Here is a 21,960-nt window from a genome sequence, read left to right on the forward strand (position 1 = left end):
TTCTGGCATTCATCTTCCTTTGTGGGTTCAAGTCTGTTCAGTCAGTGTTCTTCAGTCAGTCTGTGAAATATGGGTAAACAGCCATGGCAATCCAGCTCTCCTCCCTCCCACACGCATGCGGTTCAGTTTCACTGATTCCGACATCAAGGCTGCCAGACTGGCTGGACTCCCGGGACTCATTGTGACTACAATTTGCCTATTGCAATTATCAATGTCATCACAGAAGTAACCCAATTTCCTGCTTGCTGTTAGAATTTTTAAAGGTTGATGTGAGGGTAGGAGGTTTTCAAATTCCCAAAGAAATCAAAAAAAATTTTTCCCTCATGGATCCATATAAAATTAGTTGTACTCAGCATCAGCAAATTAGTGGAGATTTTCTTGTAGCAAAAAGGAAAAATATGGTCAGTATGTGCTTATGTTATGGTCTCTAGAGATAGACAAACCTCTGCTCAATTCCTGGTTAAGCTACTTAGTAAGTTCTAGTTTCTTTAATAAATGAAGAAAATACCTTCATCAGAGAATTATTATAAAAATAAATGAGATGATGTATGAAAAGCACTTGGTTCAATCTCTGCTATGTGCATTCCTATTTCCTAAGTGGTAAATAATCACACATAAATACATGCACATATAATTTATTTATAGCATGCTGCATAGTAACATCATGTATTATATACAAATACATGCATATACACATACTCCCACAGAACCAAAGGTTTGTGATTTCTTAGTCTTATAATTTTGGTATGAAACTCTGCTTTTGAGAGAGGTTGGTCACGTGGTGGTTTATTCAAATAGCCAAGAATGGCAGAAAAATACAGAATCATGAATACTAGTATAATAATCTGTGAGCAGTAAAATAGGTTTTATAGAAATCTGAGGGTCTAAATTCTGAGAACTCAAAAAGTGTGAAATCTGTCCAGCACCATGTATTTCCAGGCCACCAACTCAAATGGCAATGCTCACCATACATGTAGCCTGACTTGCATACTATCTGACTCATTTATAGAACATGTTGACACTTTGAGGTTAATAAACTCTTAATTATTAACAGTCTGTAAGTCTACATGTAATAATTGCCTTTTAATCCATTGTCTTCCCTACTCTTTAAGGACTACAAGAGTTCTGTAGTCTTCCTTTATATTTGATATGACCTCTCAAAGAACTGAGAAGGGAATGTTCGGATGGAAATTAGCCACAGCCACAGCTGTGCTCAGGAAGCTAATTCACAGCAGAATTCAAGAAGACTCTGTTCCTTTACTCATTGGTGTTTAATGATTTTACTTCCTCATTACAGTTCTTTTGCCTCAATAGAGAAAAAAATAATTAGACCTTGAACATGGCAATTAAAAAGCAGATATCCTGAGCTCTGACACTTCTAGCAGACCAGCAGACTGTTAAGGAGAGTATCTTTACCCTGTTGGCAAATTTCTAAAAGGTTATAGAGCACTGCTGAGAAAAAAAATCATTCGTTGGCAAGTATGACCTCTGAGTTTAGATGTTCTAAGTTCAGGTTCCTACAAAGCATACAAATATCAGAGTTGGTGCTTTTTAATGCTGCCATATTTCCCTTAAGTCACGCACTAATACTTTATTTCCAAGGTCTGTAAAAGTTTTTCTTCCATTATAATGTTAATTATAATGGAACAAAACTATAACCTGGGTTAAAAACACCAGTAATCAAGTAACTCTATGTTGTGAAGATAATATATACTGTTTATAAAAATGCTACTTATTAAACCCAATGAGATTCACTTAGAAAAGAAATTAGGCTTCTTTATCAGCTGGCAGTTCGGTTTCTAACTGACACATATTAGGAAAAGACAGGATATTTTTCACAGAAGAAGTAAATATAGCTATATCATATAGACACTCTGCAATCAGTGTGCATGTTAATATGGGAAACACAACAAATTTCTGTTGTTTAAGCCACCCAGTGTGTGGTAATTTATCATGGCAACCCTAGCAAATTAAGACAGTTACCGTGCTTAATTTCAGACTTACTGCATAGTGAATTCAACTATACATTAGAGGTGTTACAATTTGAATCTATCACTGATGAACTGCTCTACAAAACCACATTCAATTGAGGCACAATATTTATTTTGCTTGAATTGAAGCTTTATTATGGGACAATCTACTGTCTGCTGCCATCTATACATGCAGCTGATAAGGAACAGGAACTCCTGCTAACAGTAAGTGAGCCACCATTTAGTAGATCCCAAATTCCTGATCTATAGAAACTGTAAGATAGTAAATGTTCATTATTTTAAATCACTAGATTTGGGGTTAATATATTACACGGAAATATATACCTAATACATTTATCTGATATTCATTTTCTCTTTCTATTGGGAGAAACCTTATTTATCATTCAGGTGACAGTCTTTAGTGGTTAAAACATACTCCCCAGCTCTGTGCAAGTAGAATCGACCCTATGAGCACAATTATGGCAACACACTGCAGACAGGAACTTTCAGAGAATGTCTAAGAATGTTTTGCTCTCCAGATAAATATGTTTTCTCTCATCCCACCTTGAATGTGTGATGGCTAAAGCTATACCAACCACCTTACCATCAACAGGGAAAGGTCAAGAAGATCATGCTGACCTTGGCTCTCATGTCATTGAGCTGCTGAAGTAACACCAGAATTACCTGCATTTGGACTTGTTATGCAAAGGGGAAAAAAAGTCATTTTTAAATCGGTTTTTCTGTGACCAATAATGGGAATACAATCTTTCCTGATAAAAGCTACTTCTCCATCTTACATCATTTTGGGAGTTCTGGCAATAGCTTCTCTGTTTTTATTATCAGAAAAGATTATTCATTTACTGGCATGGAAGGTTTTACTACCTTATTTTTAAACATTACTTAAAACTGGATATTTTCATATATTATTCCCATCTACAGTATTAGTATAAATAAAAAGGAACTATCAGAAAGAGAAAAATGGAAGTGATAAAAGGAATGAAAAAGGAGGAAAAAAAGGGAAAAAAAGAAAGCAGACAAGATAAAAAGCTATAGATCTGGTAAAGAGAAAATGATAAAGAGGAAAAATATATTTTTTAAGCCTGTGGAAAGAAATTGGCATGAAGATAGTTAAAAGAACCTAAACATTTAAAGTGTAAAAACATTTGTTGTCCCCTTCTAGATGTCAAGTAGTTTTTAAATATCATGTGCAATGAGATTTTTATAAGGATTAACTTTTTTTCTTAGTGTTTGAACTTTGACATTAAGCAATGAAAGTCTAAACTTGAGATGCTTTTGATAACTGTCTTTCCTGAAAACAAGATATGAGGTGATAATGAGTTGAACCTTTGAAAACATAGAGTGTGTTTGCAGGTTCTGGTTATTTTATGGGTTACAGACAGAAATTTTTTAAAAAACCAATTACTCTACAGAGATTGAATAGAGATGGGATAAATACACCTCCCCCCAAAAAATGTTGTGTTAATGGATGGCATAAACGGTTTTCTTTTCACATTCATATAAAATGCATTGCACACATATTATCAAAAAGAGAAGAAAATTACAAGTCAAAGCTCTTTATAAGCCATTTGTGAAAATAATACCCTTTGGAATATTCTCCTGTTAAAATTATCAACTTTATAGTTACAGGAAAAATAGACTGATATGTTGTTTAAAGTTTCATTTCATTTTAAGTGGGTGTTTTTGTTAATTTCAACTTTGGTAAATATTAAAATATTTTATGATACTAGAGTCATCCTGTTTGACTTGAGTCTCAGGTCTACTACAAGGTTATATTGCTTTCAGAAAAGACTTGCCTTCCCTGGGCTTTGGTTTCTTCCCATGTAAAATGGGGAAAAGAAGGGCAGCCTGGGTGGCTCAGAGTTTTAGCGCCGTCTTCAGCCCAGGGTATGATCCTGGAGACCTGGGATCAAGGTCCCACGTCAGGCTCCCTCCATGGAGCCTGCTTCTCCCTCTGCCTGTGTCTCTGCCTCACTCTCTCTGTGTCTCTCATGAATAAATAAATAAAGTCTTTTTTTTTTTTAAGTGGGGAAAAGAATAATACCTACCTTATGGGGCATTTTGAAAAGTAGGTAAGTAAATCTATGTTAAGTATTTAGAATAGGCATGGTCAGCAATCAATGCATTTATCTATTACTTTGTGACTATAGATGTAATAATGAAATATCTAGAAGTGAATATCACCTATAATTGTTTGTCAAGTAAGTAGAAAAGTGAAAATGTAGGAATTAATCACAAAGTGTGAATCCATAAGAGATATATGAACCTCAGAATCAAAGACATGCAAACAATCAGTCTTCAGACTTAAGGCTTAACATTTTTTTTTTCTTTTTGACAGAATTGATAAGAGAAATCCTAAAATTAGGATAAACCCACAGCAATTTTACCACCTTCCTCTCCTATAGTCCTCTTTGAAGATGTGTATATTATTTTAAATAGTTTTTCTTACTTTTTTATGATACAAATAATACACGTTCACTATGAACTAAGATACAAAATAGCACTAAATAGACAAAAAGAAAAAATACATAGTATGTACATATTCACTATCAGAGGTGAACACTGTCAATTTGGTGTATGCTCTTTCAGACCATATTTTGTGAATTTTTAATAGTTTAAATAGATTTAACAATCTACATATTTTCATATAAAATTGGATAATATTATTCATGCTATTTATAATATGATTCTTTTATTTATAATTACATAAAATGATTTTTATGTCAAAAAGCAGTTTTTATAGTATTATACTCAATAGCTAGTTCTTATGAATTTTTCAAAATTTCCTTATACCTAATATTAGGTATTTAATTAGTTTTTGTGTTTTCTCTATTATAAACAGTAGTGACTGTTTCTTGTAGCTGGTAGTTTAGCATATGCTTGAGATCCACTGCTAAAAATAAAAAGTTTTAGACTTTCGACACATGGCATAGCTGTACTCCAAAAATGCTGTACACCATGTGCTATGTTTTGGGTGCTTCTAATGGGTCCCTACAGGCATCGAGAAAGTGACCTCAAACCACATATGGGTGTAAGAATTCTCCAAAGTAACTTTTTTTCTTTAAACAGTTAAGTTAAATAGAACCCAGAATGTCTTGGAGCATATAGCTTCTGATGTAAACCCAATGTCTAGATCATGTGTAGTATACAACCAGAAGCTAAGAGAGTTTAAACTGAAAGCCTGACAGATATTTAAAGAAGGATGTATCATTGTTCTAGTTTAAAGCAAGAGAATTGTATGAATAATTAATCCCTCCCCCCAACAACAACAAAAAAGTGTTTTTACACTTTCAAATAGGTGTAAAAATAGGAAATTATTTGCCAAAAGTAAATAACTAGAGTGTAAATTTCTCTTCCTGCTGAGACAGAAAAGTTTCAACATCACAGCTGGGTTAGGAAATAAGATGTATTACCAGAAAATATTCTACAGGAATGACCTCTTAGCATTAAAAAATAAATAAATAAAAATTTAAAAAGGAAAAAAAAAAGTCAAAGAAAACCTTCAGCAGAAAACCAAACAGTTCCGTTTAATGATACATGAAGCATGGCCACCCTGTGTCAGATTTTTCCTTTTCTAACTACACCAAGAGGGAAGGTTTCTGGTGAGGGAAGCATATTGTTTTTGGTAAGCACATCAATGGTTGGGTCTTAAGGGTACCACTTCATATTCTACAGGAAGTCATTTCTAAAATGAGGTCTAAGGCCTTACTATTAATAATAGATTAAGAACTATCTTAAATTCTGTCTCCTGTTCCCAATCAAACCCAAACATCTCTTTATTCTTTTTTTTGAATTTCAAAACCTGAAGAGGGGTGACACTCCCACTTCCTCTATTTTGAGAAGTAAGTTCAAGGTACTCCTTAGGGGATGTTGGTTAAAAAGTAACTGTTACTGGTATTCTCTGATTTTGATGGTTACTCATCCAGTAAGCCACACAATCAAATATTCTCTTAGAAGGAAAGATTTATATCTAGCTAAGTCTTTAGGGTTCCATATGTTCCATCTGAGAACAGAGAAATCAAACTATTATAATTCTTAAGTTCATAGGAAACATTCATACACATTATCCTATTGGGTACTCAGAAACCCTAGGAGTGTGTCAGGTATGGTTATTGCAATTTAATCAGAGAGGAAACTGAGTTGTGGTAAGGTTGAGAAGATTCTGAAAGGGCATAGCACTAAGTGGTGGAATCAAGAGTCCAATCTACTTTTCTTTTTATATGTGTTACATTTAGGAAAATTGGAATTTAGTATATTTCATCATTCAAGATTTCTAACTAAGGAGCATTACTTTCTCACTGTGTTTCTAATGTTACTCCCAAAATTTAATTACCTTCAACTTATATACAATTGGTTACAGCTAGTGTTTTTCCTTTAAAAAACCATTTTGTGCTAAATCTGATTCTGGATAATTCTTGACCATGCCTGCCATATTTGTTATGAGTTAGTGGCTATGCCAATGACTTAGTGGAAACATTCAAGTATCATTTACAGTCCAGTGAAGTTGATGTGATCAGTACTGTTTAAGCCCTTGCTTATAATAAAGCTGAAACTTGTTTTGAATATGTAACAACACAAAGGGAGAAAAGATCTTGCCTACCTTTGCATTGATTACTATATCTTATCTGGACTGATAACCGAATATGTCATTTAATTTGAAGAAAAAGTTCCCTGAAATGGTAGAACTAATCCATCCTGTGTGGCATCCTTGGAGCAGTCTTTATGAATATGTCTTCCCAACATCAAACATAAGAAATCACTCTACTTTTCTCTCCATGTTTGTTGAGGTTGAGATATGCCTCAGCAATAGTTTTTTATTTATTTAATTTTTTATTATTGGTCAATTATCCTAGGCTGCAGCAAAGTTTACAATACTCCTCTCTCTCAAAGGACTTCCACCAATCCCTAATTGCTTTCTGAATTTCACCCTCTTTTTCTCTCTGGAGCTGCCATAAAATTTGCCTGACCACCCAGTGTTCACTTTATCAGTATGCCTAGTACTATCACTTGGATTCTTTTTTTTTCAGCTCATAATGGTCAAAGCTGTACAACAGAGCAGGAACATGAGGACCATGTATAGAAAGACTGTAGTAGAGTAAATAAACAACTTAGGGATGCCACTCTAAATGAGGGAAGTACAGCATGAGGTATGATCAAATACTCATCAGCTAAGAGGGTAGGCTAACATTCCCTCTACAGAACTGGCTGACTGCTCATAAGAAAAATCAAAATCACTACACTCATCAAGTATACTCACATATATGCATACATACACGTACGTGCACACACACGAGATAAACAGCTCTATAGTAAATAAGTAGTGTAGGGGCAGTGCTGAATGAGGTGTCAGATCTCTTAAGTCTAATGCAGATTTTAAGAGGCAGTGTGGAAGAAGGCAAAGTATTGTTTGTGTTTGAGAGGCAGTTTCTTAGATACAAGATTCTCTAACTAGCTAGGTCATCTAACTTCCATGACACAGCAGACTGAAGGCTTTCAAACTGGATTTCATGGAACACTGGATTTCAGTGAACAATGTTCACTCCTGTGAACACCAGGAGTTCACACCATGGTGACAATAGAAGGAGCCATGGATGTTCTCATATGGACTCAGACTTTCAACAAATTTCACCCAGAACCTGATTTTGTTTGAATATAGGTTTTTAAGATTTTCTAATGTAAAAAAATAAACAAATTTCTAGGGTCTCTTCCAACTCTTATATTTTTATACCCCAAATTCCCCTAGAAGAGAAAAGAGCTAGATGATTCCATTCACCCTGTCACAAACAATCTTATCCTCCAACTTCTGAAGAATTACCGATTTGGCTACATTTTAGGATGGCATGTTATAAACATGGCCATACAAGGTCAGTGGCCTCCAAGTTATCTGATGTTTCACATTCGACAAAAAGGTAGAAGAAAAGAATATGTTGATGCAGTGTTTCAGTAGGAAAAATCAGGCAGGAGAAAGATTAACAAGAGTATAGGGAAAGGGTATTAGTTTCTAGCCCACTCCTTATACTTTTGCCAACTCAGAGAGAGAGAGAGAGAGACAGAGAGAGAGAGAGGCAGTGAGATAGAATCAGAGAGAAAAATAGAGAAAGGAGTTGTTAATCTGATTGGTTAGTGTATGAGCTGTTGATTGAGTTTAAATTGTATAAAGCCACTCTCTTACTTGATTCATACTTTCAAGTTTGAAGAGCACAGGAATTTCTGCATAAGTTTTGAACTGCAGCTCCCAATGAACCACTAGATATTAAAGCAATATTCAAATGCCCCATTCACTAGCATTGCTTGCATGGAGCTCTCTTGATTGCTCCACTAATAGAGTTTTAGCTGGGCAAGACTGAAGCATTCCTGGGTTCCTTGGATATCAAAAACTCCTGTTTGCCACCAAAAATAGTTGAGGAAGAAATATGCAAAAATACAACATGAATGTTCAGGTTAGATTGGAGTTCTTAGTATAACATCCAGCCAGCCTTACTTTTGTAGGTAGACCTTTTCATATATAAATGGCACACATTCTGAACTCTCATATTTCCCTTTTTCTTTGAAGCTCAGCAATATTCAAAGCCAGCCCTTGAAATCTGGAACAATATTTGCTAGGTACAATTTTACAAGATGCATAGTAATGATAATTTCTTGTCACCCAGAACCTAGAAAGTGTTTAAAAGTGAGTCTGTTAAAATATCTGATTTTCTTACAGGGTATGGTTCATAGGCCACACTTGTGGGTGAGGCCATTTCCATGGTTGGACTGAGTGGTTTTGTTTTGTTTTCTATCAGAAAAGCACAGCATAGAGTATCAAGATATGACACAGGTACCATGTAGTAGTCAGGAATCTGGCAAGAAACAATTCACCTCTGATGGTACAGAGACTGGAATGAAGGGCTTCCTTAGATGCGATGGTAGATTTCATGCAACCAGGAAGATACATCAAGACATGAAGATATGGGCAAAAACAGGAAGAAATTCTTAGCCCAGCAATGAAAGCACAGGGAGAAAATGTTGTTACTGGAGGCTTGTGAGCACTGGCTCCATGAAAGATGGTCTCTGGACAGGAGCTATAGTCTTGGACGAATATAGCCTCTGCCAGAAATGCAATTCAAAGCAGGAAGGGAGAGGTAAGAAATATTGCAATCTTTATCTTTCCTCACTCCTCTCATTTCCTGCCAGTGACTCCCAATGGCTAATCCATTAAGTGACATATATCGAATGGCAAAGGAGTCCAGGTTATATAGTCCAAACTATCAGCCTGTTGGTGGCACAGATTAGGGTAGAGAACAGATCTGGAAATATACATGTGTAGTGGGACAATTGAAAATAGCACAGATGCTTAGCCTAGGAAAATATATACGCACAGAGGGGGTTTGTGAAACCCCTAAAGCCTATATATATATATATATATATACACACACATATATCAGGTTAAGAAACTGAGAAACTGAATATATTAATGACTTTCAAATCTATATCTACAGGCTATATAATCTTATCTTCCTCCCAAGTATGGGAGACATATACATATATCTACCTACTGAAATAGGTAGATCTTCTCTCATATATCTCTATATCTATCTATCTATCTATCTATCTATCTATCTATCTATCTATCTATCATCTATCTATCTATTCATCTATGATTAGACATCTCTCAGATATCCATTGGGCATCTCAAATTCAAGGTACTCAAAACAGAAATAATTATCTTCCTCCTTCTTTAAGATGTGTTCCTTCTCACAGATTCCCTTTTCTATTAGCTTGAATCAACCTCACTAGACAGGCCAAATCTCTCACTCTTTTTTCCCTTCACTCTGAAATCACAGCAGTGACTAAATCCTGTTAATGCCACCTCTGAGTATCTTAGGAATATATACTCTTACTGCTGATCATGTTACTACTTCCTTGATGAAGAACTCCATCACCTCTGGCCTGGACCACTGTCCCTTCACATGTTTTCCCTACCTCTTACTTCTTCCCATCAGTCTATTCTCCACAAAATCATGGAATGACTTTTCTAAAAATAAAATCCCATCATGCTATTCCCTTAATTAAAACACTTCATCTCACCCTTTTACTTATAGCAATTCAAATCTATCCAGAGTCAATTGCATGCACAGGAGATTTGTCTCCACTGTTCCAAGTGAGTAACAGAGTTTTTTTTTTTGTTTGTTTTGTTTTGTTTTTGTTTTTTTGATAGCTTTTGTTTGTTTGCATATGTTTTGAATGTCTTTCTCTCATCTTCACCACAATTTGCCTGGTGAGTTTCTGTTGACTTTTTATTTGAAACTAATGTTTAAATTACAGGAATGTTGTAAGAATAACATAATGATCTCCCATATATCCTTTCTTAGCATTTTCATTCATTCTTTAAAATACATTTTCTGGAATACTTTTTATGGTCCTAACCCCATCCTGTGAAGTTCATTTCCTCTTTTTCTGTGAACTGTTTGCCCCCCCCCCGCCCCTTTATTGTGACTGCACTTTCTATACCATTCTGTGCTTTGTTTATCTGTCTGCATGTCACTTAACAGGCCAACTTCCATAACAACAAGGGCAATGTATCATGAGGGATTAGTGCAGAGCTTACCTGCAGCATGTATAAAAGAGATTTGTGCTGAGTAAGTGAGTGAATGCCCAATCTTATGATTAAGAAATTTAAAAAGACCTAAGGGTATATGGGTTTTTTATTGTGTGTGGTTTTTGCCTTGTTTTGTTTTGGCTTTGGTTTTGTCATCCTATAAATTGAATTGGTGCCGCTAGCTTCTCTCTATTCCAAAGGAACTAGAAAAAAAGAAAAGAATCTGTTACTCTGTGAAGAGACATTTTGACACCATCCTGGGTGAAACTTCTTAGTTCATATAGACACTTGAGAGGAGATAAGTTCAAAAGGAGAGAATCCCTGATATACTATGTGATGGCCCACGTGAAAGATTGTGCCAAATGTGCTACATAGTCCCTGACAAGCATGGGCGGACTAATTATCTCTCTTGGGAAAACCTATAGATTCCTTGCAGAACTAAGAAAGTTCCCAGCAATGAGGTGAACAGCCTTATCAGCAGGAGGCAATGTAAGATATCTGAGGCCCTGAAAGGGAAAATAATAGATCTAGAGTCACATCTATCTGTACAGACCATATTGAAGGATGTCACATACATCTACCTACTATGGAATGGGAAGAGGTTTGGAGGAACATGGTGGTGATTCAGAACTAGGACAAGTTCCCAGCAAAGAAGATACATAGGCATTTGCTGATTTGTCTTCATTCTGGGCAAAACTTCCTTCCAATACATAGTAGCCCAAATGCTTATAAGCTGTAAAGTAAGGAGCATATAGGTTTGTGTGTAGGAACTAAAGCAGGGTACCTAAGACCCAAGGGCAGCCAGAGCATTTTCAAAATAAGCTCATCTATAGCTCTATCAAGTATAAATGGTATTTCAGATTTGTGGCCTTAAAAAGCAGTCAGGGAAAATGCACTCCAGGAGAGGAACCTAAGGAATATAGAACAAGTGTGAGGAGTCAGGACTCTAAGATCTACTCTAGCATATCAATGAGCTGAAGCAACTATCCCCTAATGAGGATCTTGGGAATAAAAAACAAGTTTAGATAAGGACTAAATGGATGAGGGGGCAGTAAGCCTACCAAAATAAATGTATAAAATTCTGAGTGTTCAACAAAAATGGAGTACAGTCACTAGTGTAAGTGTTGTGCTGGGAATTTTATGAGGAATTTGTCATTCCTTGTACATCATAAATAGACATCATGACTAGACTGTTAGTAATATGCAGCAATGGAAATGTTTCAATACATTGCATCCAAAAAGAAGTCAACCCTCAGCAAACATTTATTGGGAATTCTGTCAATGATTTTCATAGTTATATATGACAATTTCCTGTATTTTAGGTCATTCATTTTGCTTATCCCTCAAATACCCTCTCCTCTAGCAACTATCATTCTGTTCTCTGTACCTACGAATCTGGTTTGGTTTTGTTTGTATTCTTTTGTTTTGTTTTTAAATTCTGCATATAAGTGAAACCATATAGTATTTGACTTTTCTTCCTGAATTATTTCACATAGCATAATATCCTCGCAATACCTCAATGTTGTGGCAAATGGCAACATCTCATTCTTTTATGAATATTATATATATGTGATATTATATATTAGATATATACGATATATATGATATTAAATATATATATATGATTTCAGAAATCTGTCCAGATTGACCATTTTTAAGTAGAATTGTTTGGGGTTTTTTGCTATTGAGTTGTATGAGTTCTTTATGTATTTTAGATACTAGCTCCTGATCAGATATATGACTTGCAAATATTTTTACCCTTTCAAGTAGGTTGCTGTTCTGTTTTGTTGATGTTCTTTCTCACCATAAAAAGCTTTTTAGTTTGATATATTTCCATTTGTTTATTTCTGCTTTTGTTGCCCTTGCTTATGGAATTAAGTCCAAAAAAAAAAAAATCACTAACACTGTCAAGGCATTATATTTTCTCCTAGGAGTTTTATAGTTTCAAATCTTACACTCAAGACTTTAATCTTTTTTGAGTTATTATTTTTAAATATGGTGCAATATAGTGGTTCAGTTTCATTCTTTGCATGTAGCTGTCCAGTTTTCCCAACAACATTTATTGAAGAGAGTAAAGAGATTGCCCTATTGTATATTTTGTCTCCTTTGTCATAGATAGATAATATATGTGTAGGGTTTTTTTTTTCCCCTAAGCTCTCTATTCTGATCCATTGATCTATGTCTCTTTTTGTGCCATGCCATACTGTTTTGATTACTATAGTTTTGTAGTATTGTTTGAAATCTGGAAGTGTGAAACTCTATTCCTTCTCAAGATTGCTTTGACTACTTGGGTTCTTTTGTTCCACAGGAATTTTAAGATTATTTGTTCTATTTCTGTGAATAATACCACTGGTATTTTTATAGTCTCAATAAATTTAGGGGCACCTGGGTGGCTCAGTGGTTGAGCATCTGCCTTTGGCTCAGGTCATAGTCCCGGGATCCTGGGATAGAGTCCCACATCAGGCTCCCTGCAGGGAGCCTGCTTCTCCCTCTGTCTACGTTTCTGCCTCTTTCTCTGTGTCTCTCATGAATAAATAAAATATTTTAAAAAATAAATAAATCTTAAAAGACTGAATTTATTTTATTTTAAAATAAATTTTAAAAGACTGAAACCACATGGGTGGCTCAGTCAGTTAAGTGTCCAACTCTTGATTTCAGCTCAGGTCATGATCTCAGGATCCTGATACTGAGCCCTACCTAAGGCTCCATGCTCAGCAGGGAGTTTGCTTGAGATTCTCCCTCTTCCTCTCCCTCTGCCCCTGCCCCCCACACATGTGTGTACTCTCTCTAAGATAAATAAGAGAGAGAGAGAGCGTGTGCACAGGAGGGGCAGAGAGAGAGAGAGAGAGTCCCAAGCTCTCTGTTTGATTCTGCCTGTTTTGCAAATTACCTATCTATTCCTGTCTTAAAGGAGTGGCTCTATGTAGGAGATGAAACTTTTTTTTTAACCCTCCTCTAGTTCTTGGTTATCTCTCAAGCTAGGCTCTTTTGATTTTCTCCCACCAGTGGGGTCCAGAAATCCAATCCCCCTAATTACCCAATGCTGGCACTCAAGAGGTGTTCTCTGTGTGGGTTGTATGCACCCATTGGCTCTGGCTGGGTCATGTGACTGGTGCTGCTGGAGAGAGGCAGGGGTGCTTGCCCATCAGGTGTGAAGGTACCATGTGAGCAGCATGGGGCAAGGGCATGTGTCCATGCAGCATATGCTGTGGGAGGGGGAGGTCTACTTGCATGTTGCACCTAGCAGTATCACCTAAGTGGCACATGGGGAGGTGGTGCTGCTCACCCACATCTGGCATTATCATTCAAGCAGCTGGGTCTGCTCACGTGCTGCTATTAGATGGTTGGAGTAACTGTACAAAACTCACACTCAAAAGAACCAGCAAGGTAGACAGAGCCCATAAAAATGTCATCTGCCAGTGTTTGGTTCCCAGAGAAAATCTTGATAGACCTTTGCTCCTCTGGCATAAGCTTTAGGTTTAGCGATTTCCTTCACCTATATCTAGACTCTTTTCAAAGTGCTGCTTTTTGTACTGAGTCCTGGGGAGAGTGGGTCTGTGCACAACCCCTTTAAGAATGAAAACAGTTCCCTATAGCCCTAGGTTTCCCCTGAATATAATTCCCTGGTTTTCAAAGCCAGATGTTTTGAGGGCTTGTCCCTTTTGTGTAGGACCCAAGGGTTAGGATGCCATGTGGGATACAAACCCTTGCTCCTTAGGGAGAAGTTATATTTATATTTTTGTTGTTGTTGTTTGAAATCCTTCCTGATTATAGGTCACTGTGGGTGATGGTGGTGAGCACATCTCAGCCTTTCCTACCTTTCTTGATGTGGCATTTTTATCCTTTGCTGTGGAGTAGGTATCCAACTAGTTCTCAGGGATTTTTTTCAGAGTGATAGTTCCATATACAGCTGTATATTTGTAATGTCTGTGGGAGGAGGTAAGTTCAGCATCTTTCAACAATGTCACCTTTTTTTTTAAAAAAAAAAAAAGATTTATTTATTTGAGAGAGAGAGAGAGAATACGTAGAGCACGGGGAGGGGCACAGAGAGAAGTAGAGAGAACCTCAAACAGACTCCCAGCTGAGCATGGAGCCCAGTGTGGGGCTTGATCTCATGACTATGAGATCATGACCAGAGCCAAAATCAAGAGTTGGATGCTCAACCAACTAAGCCACTCAGGTAACTTTACAATGTCATCTTGAACCACCTCTCTGTATTTTATTTTAAAAGATATATAAGGGCCACATCTGTAATAATAAATAGTGAATATAAATAATTTCCATTCACAATTGTATTAAATGCCAGAAAATAATAAGAACTAACATTAATTCATTCTTTACTATGCACTTTGCCCCAGGTTCAGTACCTTACCCTTGAAATACAATTTTGAATAATTTCTGTATACTAAGGTACAAAATACCTGCACAGTATGTTAGAGATAAAATTTTAAAAGTATGAGCACTTCCAAGATTATAAATACTCAACTTGCCAATACCTTGAAATAAAGAAATTGCCATCTGCTCAGGATCCCTCCCTGCCCTCATTCTCTCCTGCCCCCAACTCTCCTGGCAACATGGGGATCCGAGTAATCCAATATCTCTTTCTCAGCAGTTCTTATTTTTCCCCTTAAGAGTTCTGTACAATTCATGAACCCTCCACATCCCTTAGGACTTCAGTACTTCATGGCTCATTTGGTGCTACCTCAGAAAATTTCCCTCAAATCCATAAACTTTCCCTTTATCAGATGTTTTTTTGTGTTTCCAGTTCTTATCTGGTTACCTCAGGAATATCAATTCACCTATTCTATCATTAATTCCTTCTCTTTTCTATTACCCATTCCATTTTCAAGGCAAAAATTAACTTAATCATGTTGATAAATGAAAAAAGTATCTACCACTAATGCTATATTGACAGAAAGAAGAGAAAACTCATATATTGTGAAGCAAAATTGCACAGCACAATGAATCCTACTGCTTTTAAGTATAACCAGAATTTCTCTCTAGAATCTACATGAAATTTTGTATCCACATCCTGATCTTCTCATTATATTACTTTTGTCTTGGGCTTCATAACTGAAATAAGGAAATTCTTAGTCTTTTTTTTTTCTATTTTAAAATGTAAAATAGTTTTCTTTTTCTGCAAAGTCTCTTAGAAATTATTTCCTTTACACTATGAGTGAAACAAATTTTATGGGCTAACCTAAGATCCTAACCCATTTAGAAATAAATTGTTCATCAAAATGAATTCTGTGCTCTAAATAACTAATTTATAAATATACTTTTAAAATGCAATCTCTTTGTATGCTAGAAACCGAATATAAGGATAAAGCATATGCTATTGCTATGGAAATTATGCCATGGAATATAAAACTAAATATTAGAGATGCTTTTCTAAAACCACTAATTAATTTTCACACTAGTTGAGTTATGCAACCATACATGCTTATTTTATCCTTGAAATTCTTATCAGTTTCCTTTACAGTTGAAATGTTTAAGAAAATTAACTCAAATATAAGATATAAAAATATAGTAAGAGTGTAAGACCTTCCCAAAGCCTAGTTTTGATATGCCCAATAGTATATAAAAAATTCTCTATAAATTCTCCTTTGTTCTAATGACTTGAAAATTACAATGATCCAGGCAAGCAATCCATGCAGTAAATAATGCATTAATAACTCACCTACTTTTAAAAAGAGGTTCAAGTCTGCTTATCAGAAAACATTTAATCAACCAAAATGCAATGAACTAAATATAAACAAGAAAAGGGAGTTAAAGGAAAGGAAAGCAAGATGGAGAAAATAGGTAGATTCATACACAGATATATGCCATGAAATATTTGGATATAAGTGGGCCCCTAGATTTGGTTCTTAGAGTTCTAGAAGCTAATTTAAGAGAGGAAAAAATGTTCAATTACAAGATTCACCATGTTTACAAAGTAAAAAACTAGCCTAATGGAACTTCTTCAGGAATAAGAGCAACTATTTCTGATACTAAAATCCTTAAGTGATCCTCAGCATCTTCAACTACATTCTTAGAGCAATCTCAATGACATAATCTGTAGTGCTGGGGTAGATATTATCCAAACAAGTAGATGGAACCTTCAAAGCTTAGTTGGATAAAACCAGCTCCATGGGAGCTACCACAGTGCTGTTAAGGAAATGGGTCCTCCAGTGAATTTAGTCATAAACTGTTAGATCATCTATAATAATATATGGACTAATTATCTTTTAGTAAATCATACATAAATATTAATTCCCAGTCTATGTTTTGGAAAATACTGAGCATCACCAATTCCCATGTCTGGATCCAGCTACTTAATATGGCTAGGGAAATATAAGACTTCATGTTTTAATAAGCAGTGAAGCTCAGGGAAGCATTCTGGGTATGAAATTGCCATTGAACAATCTAAGTAGATTACTTCTGCTTTCTACAATAAACAAGTGTTGATATTATCCTAAAATGGATAACGATATTATAAATACTGAAGTAAGTAACGCTTAATGCTATGTAAATCCAGTGGCACAAGTGACCTCCTGGTTAAACAAAAACATACACAAAAACAAGGCACTAGAAAATTGAAATTTCTATGCTTATTTTTTCTCCTAATAAATATGAAATTGGCTAAGTTTATATACAGCTTTTTAAAAGAGTCATATTGGATCTATTTTCTTTAATAAGATGTGTACTCAAGAAATAACATTATTGTACAAATTGGTACTTTGTAATTTCTTGAAACTAACTGAAGTTTACTCTTCTGAATTCCCTAGGTACATTTCAGAATATTATGGCTTTCAATCTCAGATTTATCTAACAGTGCTTTTTTATATTTTTTTAACTTGCTTCACAGAAAATAAAATATAATAAATTAAACTTTTAATCTATTCTGTCACTGAAAGTGACTTCCTTTTAAAATCCTGACTATATAACTCATTTGCTAAATTGTCCTAAAGCTTCGTATTACTTCTTTATCTCCATTATGATAAGAATAATAAATGAAGTAAACCAAACTATGAAAGAGAACTTTCTTTTTCTTTCAGATATTTAATTTTAAAATGTCATATTTTACAATAAATTTATAAAACAGTATAATAATGTCAAGATTCATATTTTAAACAGTGTCTTTCTGTTCTTTTTATATTGTTGGAAATGTCTTGATAAAGCTGGGAGCATGTGGGCTAAAGCTTTATAAGATCAAGACTGGGGATACAGGTCAATCAGTAACTGTAAAAGGGATGGACAAGTTTTCAATCCACAGCTGAAATTAATCCCTTCTAATTTTTATGATCACCTGCTATGCAAGAAAATTATGAATTCCGGGGATCCCTGGGTGGCTCAGCGGTATGGCGCCTGCCTTTGGCCCAGGGAGCGATCCTGGAGTTCCAGGATCGAGTCCCACGTCGGGCTCCCGACATGGAGCCTGCTTCTCCCTCCTCCTGTGTCTCTGTCACCCTCCCCCGTTGTCTATCATAAATAAATAAATAAATCTTTTTTTAAAAAAGAAAGAAAATTATTAATTCCAAGGAGATAAGGTTCCTATTGTCATGAAGCTCATAACCTAATAGAAGTTTGATTCATTTTTTAAAAACCACAGGCTGTGTTAAATGCAATAAAGATAATAAACAGATATTATGAGAATAACAAGGGATATAAAATTTGGATTGGTGGTCAGACAGAGCCACTCTGAGGAGGGGGTATACTTAAGCTTTACCAGAAAGGGAAGGAATCAATTATTCAGTGTAACCTAGGAAATATATAGAAAGTAACAAGGCCCTGAGGTAGGAAATTTTTTTTATATATTTCAGGAACTGATGGAGCCAAGGTGGCTAAAGTTTAGTGAGCAAGAGATGACTTGTATAGAGGCCAATCATGTAGGGCCATAAAGGTCCCACTAAGATCCTTTATTTTGTCCTAAGGAAATTGAAAAATCCTGAAGGATTATAGGAAAGTGACAAGGACACAGGCAATGCATTTAGAAAACAGAATGAATTAACAAAATTAAGCCTTCTTTAATGACCCTAGATACTAATGTGCCTTAAGAAATCACTTTTGAATAAAAGAAATCTTAGATAAACAAAAGCAAGTTAACTGGCTATAACATATAACAAATATTATGTTTAGAATATAACAATCTCTCTTTTATTTGTTTTAAGGCTCTTGCTATTGATGGGATATTTATTCCTTATTAATTTCATACATGCTGACCCAGAAGCCTCTAAGAAGATTCTTAGAACTAGGTTTTCTTTCCAAAGGGGAGGGGACAAAACATAGAAAAGTATGAATGATAACATAATGAACACCTGTATTCTCACTATTAATGATTTTTACTTTTTCAGATTTACTCACATTACCAATAATGTTCATATAACACACTTTAACTAGAGTAACCTAGGTAATTTTCCCAAAAATGAAGTCCTCTTTTCCTGGTAAGTATGCTATAAATTGGCTAAATTTACTGAACTTTATTAATCAAATTTTGGTGTAGTCACTGTTCATGAGGGGTGCAATTCTCTGATCATTGTACTTATAACCAAAAACACATATATAAGAAGCTGTTAAGCACTTGTGTCATTTAAACATTATATGTGGCATCCTTAAATACATGAGTCAAGAAATGTTCCCAATGGAGTGATCTCTTCCAAAATGCCTCTGAGGGGGAATGGGAAAAAATATAGCTAAGCTGAACCTCACCTGAGCTGACCTCATCTGAAATGACCCAAGAGCAAAAGGAGAGGGTGGCTCTCCCACTCTGATGGGGTGTTTGTTTCAGTACACAACACTCTGGTTTCTCCATGCATCCTATTTCTGAAGGATGATCTCAGAAACAGAGATTAGAAGATGAATCCTGTGCTAGAGTTGCCACTCCACCAAGGCACAATCTATACCTTGATTATTACACAATCATCAGCTGATAGGAAGTAAGCCAAAGTTTTCTCAGGACAAAGATGGTTTCACCTGTTTATTATAAGCAATTTTTAGGGGCATGGGACTTTAAAAACATCATGACATGTTTATCTGCAACAAACAAACAAAATCCAGGAAACTTCTTCTTTTGCATACTCAGTCCAAAACTATGATCACTTAAGCTCATGTCTGTCTGCCATCCCTTTGGCATTCCTCAAACAAGTCTACTTTATCTACAAAGGTCTCACATGCAGGAGTGTGCATATCCTGGAATTGCAGATATTCCCTGATTTCATACGTACAAGCCAAAGAAAATACTTTTCACAATGTCTGCAGTATAGGGCAGAATTTTGGAGAAATTACTTCAAGGCCCCAACATCTTCAATTCATGGGCTTACAAGCCATTTCAATTTATAGCCCTGTGCATAATTGTGACAATTACCAGATCAGAAGAAACACTTGAAGCCCACTAGACGTTCAATATCTTCCTCTCCACATTCCCCAAATGAGAGAAACTGAATATAAGCAACCACTAATTGACAGCAACCACTAATTGACATAGATACAACTACTTTCATCATCTATTCACTATCTTAATAATCCTTTCACCACAATTTATCTCTTTAGTGGCTGAGGCTTGAAACCAAATCAGAAGCATATTGCTCTGGCTTCTCTTCAGTGAAATTAAAAGAAAAAGGTTCAGTGTATGATGGATGTTTTCAGAGAAAGTATTTGCATTTTTTATAATATAATGCCAACTGTATCACAATCTCTATAAAGGTGCAGACCATGTCCAGCCTATTTGCCAATGACACCATATTACTTCTGCATGGTAAGTGTTCAACCACTATTTGTTGAATTAATGCTGGGTGATGTGAAGTGTAACATGATAATTTGACAAATGGAAAGAATAGATTGAATGTGGATAACTTACTATTAGTAGTTTATCTTTATGGAAGTATTACATTCTCATTAAAATAATTTATGTAGATTTCTACCTGCCTTGCCTTTTCCTTTTTGGTTGCTATTATCCTACATCAGCATGAAGCCAGAGACTGAAAACTGATTTACTTTCACAACACGTTTCCTGCTATAAAATAATAGCTCTGAATTTGAGAAGCAAAAATGTGCATTTGGATATGATGTTTTAGAGGCTAAACACACACACACACAGAGTTTTAAATACTCAAATCCTCAAATTGCCCAGAATTGCCAAATATGGTGCTCTCTTCCACTGATGAGTATAGGATTGTACAGGGCTGTGTTCTAGGATCTAGTTATTACCCTTTTAACTCAAAATCTCTATATAATTAAAGAAAATGCGTAGCAATAACTTTCTTTAAAAAAGTACTAACAATACTGTAAGCTTATCAGATCAATCAAGATGTTGTATTATAATATATTTTCTTTTTTTCTCAGTATGATTTCTTCTAAACAGAATTCTTTTCATATAATCTGACTGTATAAGTACTGAAGAAAGCAATGCATAAAAATAGAACAGGACATTTGAATTTAAAAATAACTTTTTGAAACTGATAGTAATCTATTTATACCCTGATAATTCAGTTTTGCTTTATAAATATACATGTGTGTATGCAGAGACACACACGTGTGTGCACACACACACCCTATACTTATACATTCATAAAAAAATATATTGAACATATTTTATGCACCAGGTCCAGGTTTTGGTGCTGACAAGACAATGATAATCAAAAGCAGACATGATCTCAGGTTTTCTCAAGCTTGCAGTCCGAAGGGCAGAAAATTTTTAGTGAAATAATCCCATAGCAAAATGCAAATTCATCACTGCGACCATAAACTGACATATATATGGTATGTTAACAGCACATAGTAGAGGCACGCGGCTTTGTTGGAAGGGCTAGAAGACCTGTTTTATTTAGAGGCTGGAGTTTTCTGGTACATGAATAAAGTGGGATCTGAAAGTTGAGTAGGAAGTAATTAGGCAAAGAGCACAAGTATGACTCTGAAATGCTGGGGATACAATCCTCAAACAATGAAGAAACAGCAGACACATAAAACTAGCTGTTATCCCTCAGGTATAGAGTTACAGGTCCTATTCTTTATACTTCCCAGAAGTCTTGTAGAATCAAGCCACCACTGTCTATAGCAGCAACCTCTGTAGAGTACTCTTATAATGACTTCTCCTTCTTTTCTTACTCACCTTCTCTACTCTTTTACTGTTACTTTCTGGCTCCACTTTCCAAATAAAAACCCTACAAAATAAAAACCCAAAACCTAAATTATTTGCCTCATGTTATGATTTTTTATTTGCTTATTTATGTGCTTGAGAATGAAAACTAAGACACTAAGCATGACATGAATGAGATAAGAACAAAACTGTATAGGTCTGAAAGGCATTTTAAAGGTGGGAAATAACTAGACTTGTTTTTCAATAAGATGTTTCTGTCTGCAATGCAGATAACAGATCAGATGGAGGTAAGAAAGGATGAGGCTCAGAAGTTATTACCA

General features: G+C 35.5%; 1 protein-coding gene and 1 long non-coding RNA gene across 5 annotated transcripts in view; one reads left to right on the forward strand and one right to left on the reverse strand.

The window, feature by feature from the left end:
- MACROD2 (mono-ADP ribosylhydrolase 2) overlaps window positions 1-21,960 on the reverse strand; it is a 2,007,046-nt gene that overhangs the window by 1,270,515 nt on the left and 714,571 nt on the right. The gene's annotated exons all lie outside the window — the stretch shown is intronic.
- The window catches only part of LOC111092044, an 84,790-nt gene continuing 81,612 nt past the window's right edge, over window positions 18,783-21,960 (forward strand). The window contains exon 1 of the long non-coding RNA XR_005377552.1: window positions 18,783-20,299. This is a non-coding gene — a long non-coding RNA (uncharacterized LOC111092044). The remainder of the gene's footprint in view (window positions 20,300-21,960) is intronic.

The sequence above is a fragment of the Canis lupus genome, chromosome 24, assembly GCF_011100685.1.
Source record: "Canis lupus familiaris isolate Mischka breed German Shepherd chromosome 24, alternate assembly UU_Cfam_GSD_1.0, whole genome shotgun sequence".
Classification (NCBI taxonomy): Eukaryota; Metazoa; Chordata; class Mammalia; order Carnivora; family Canidae; genus Canis; species Canis lupus.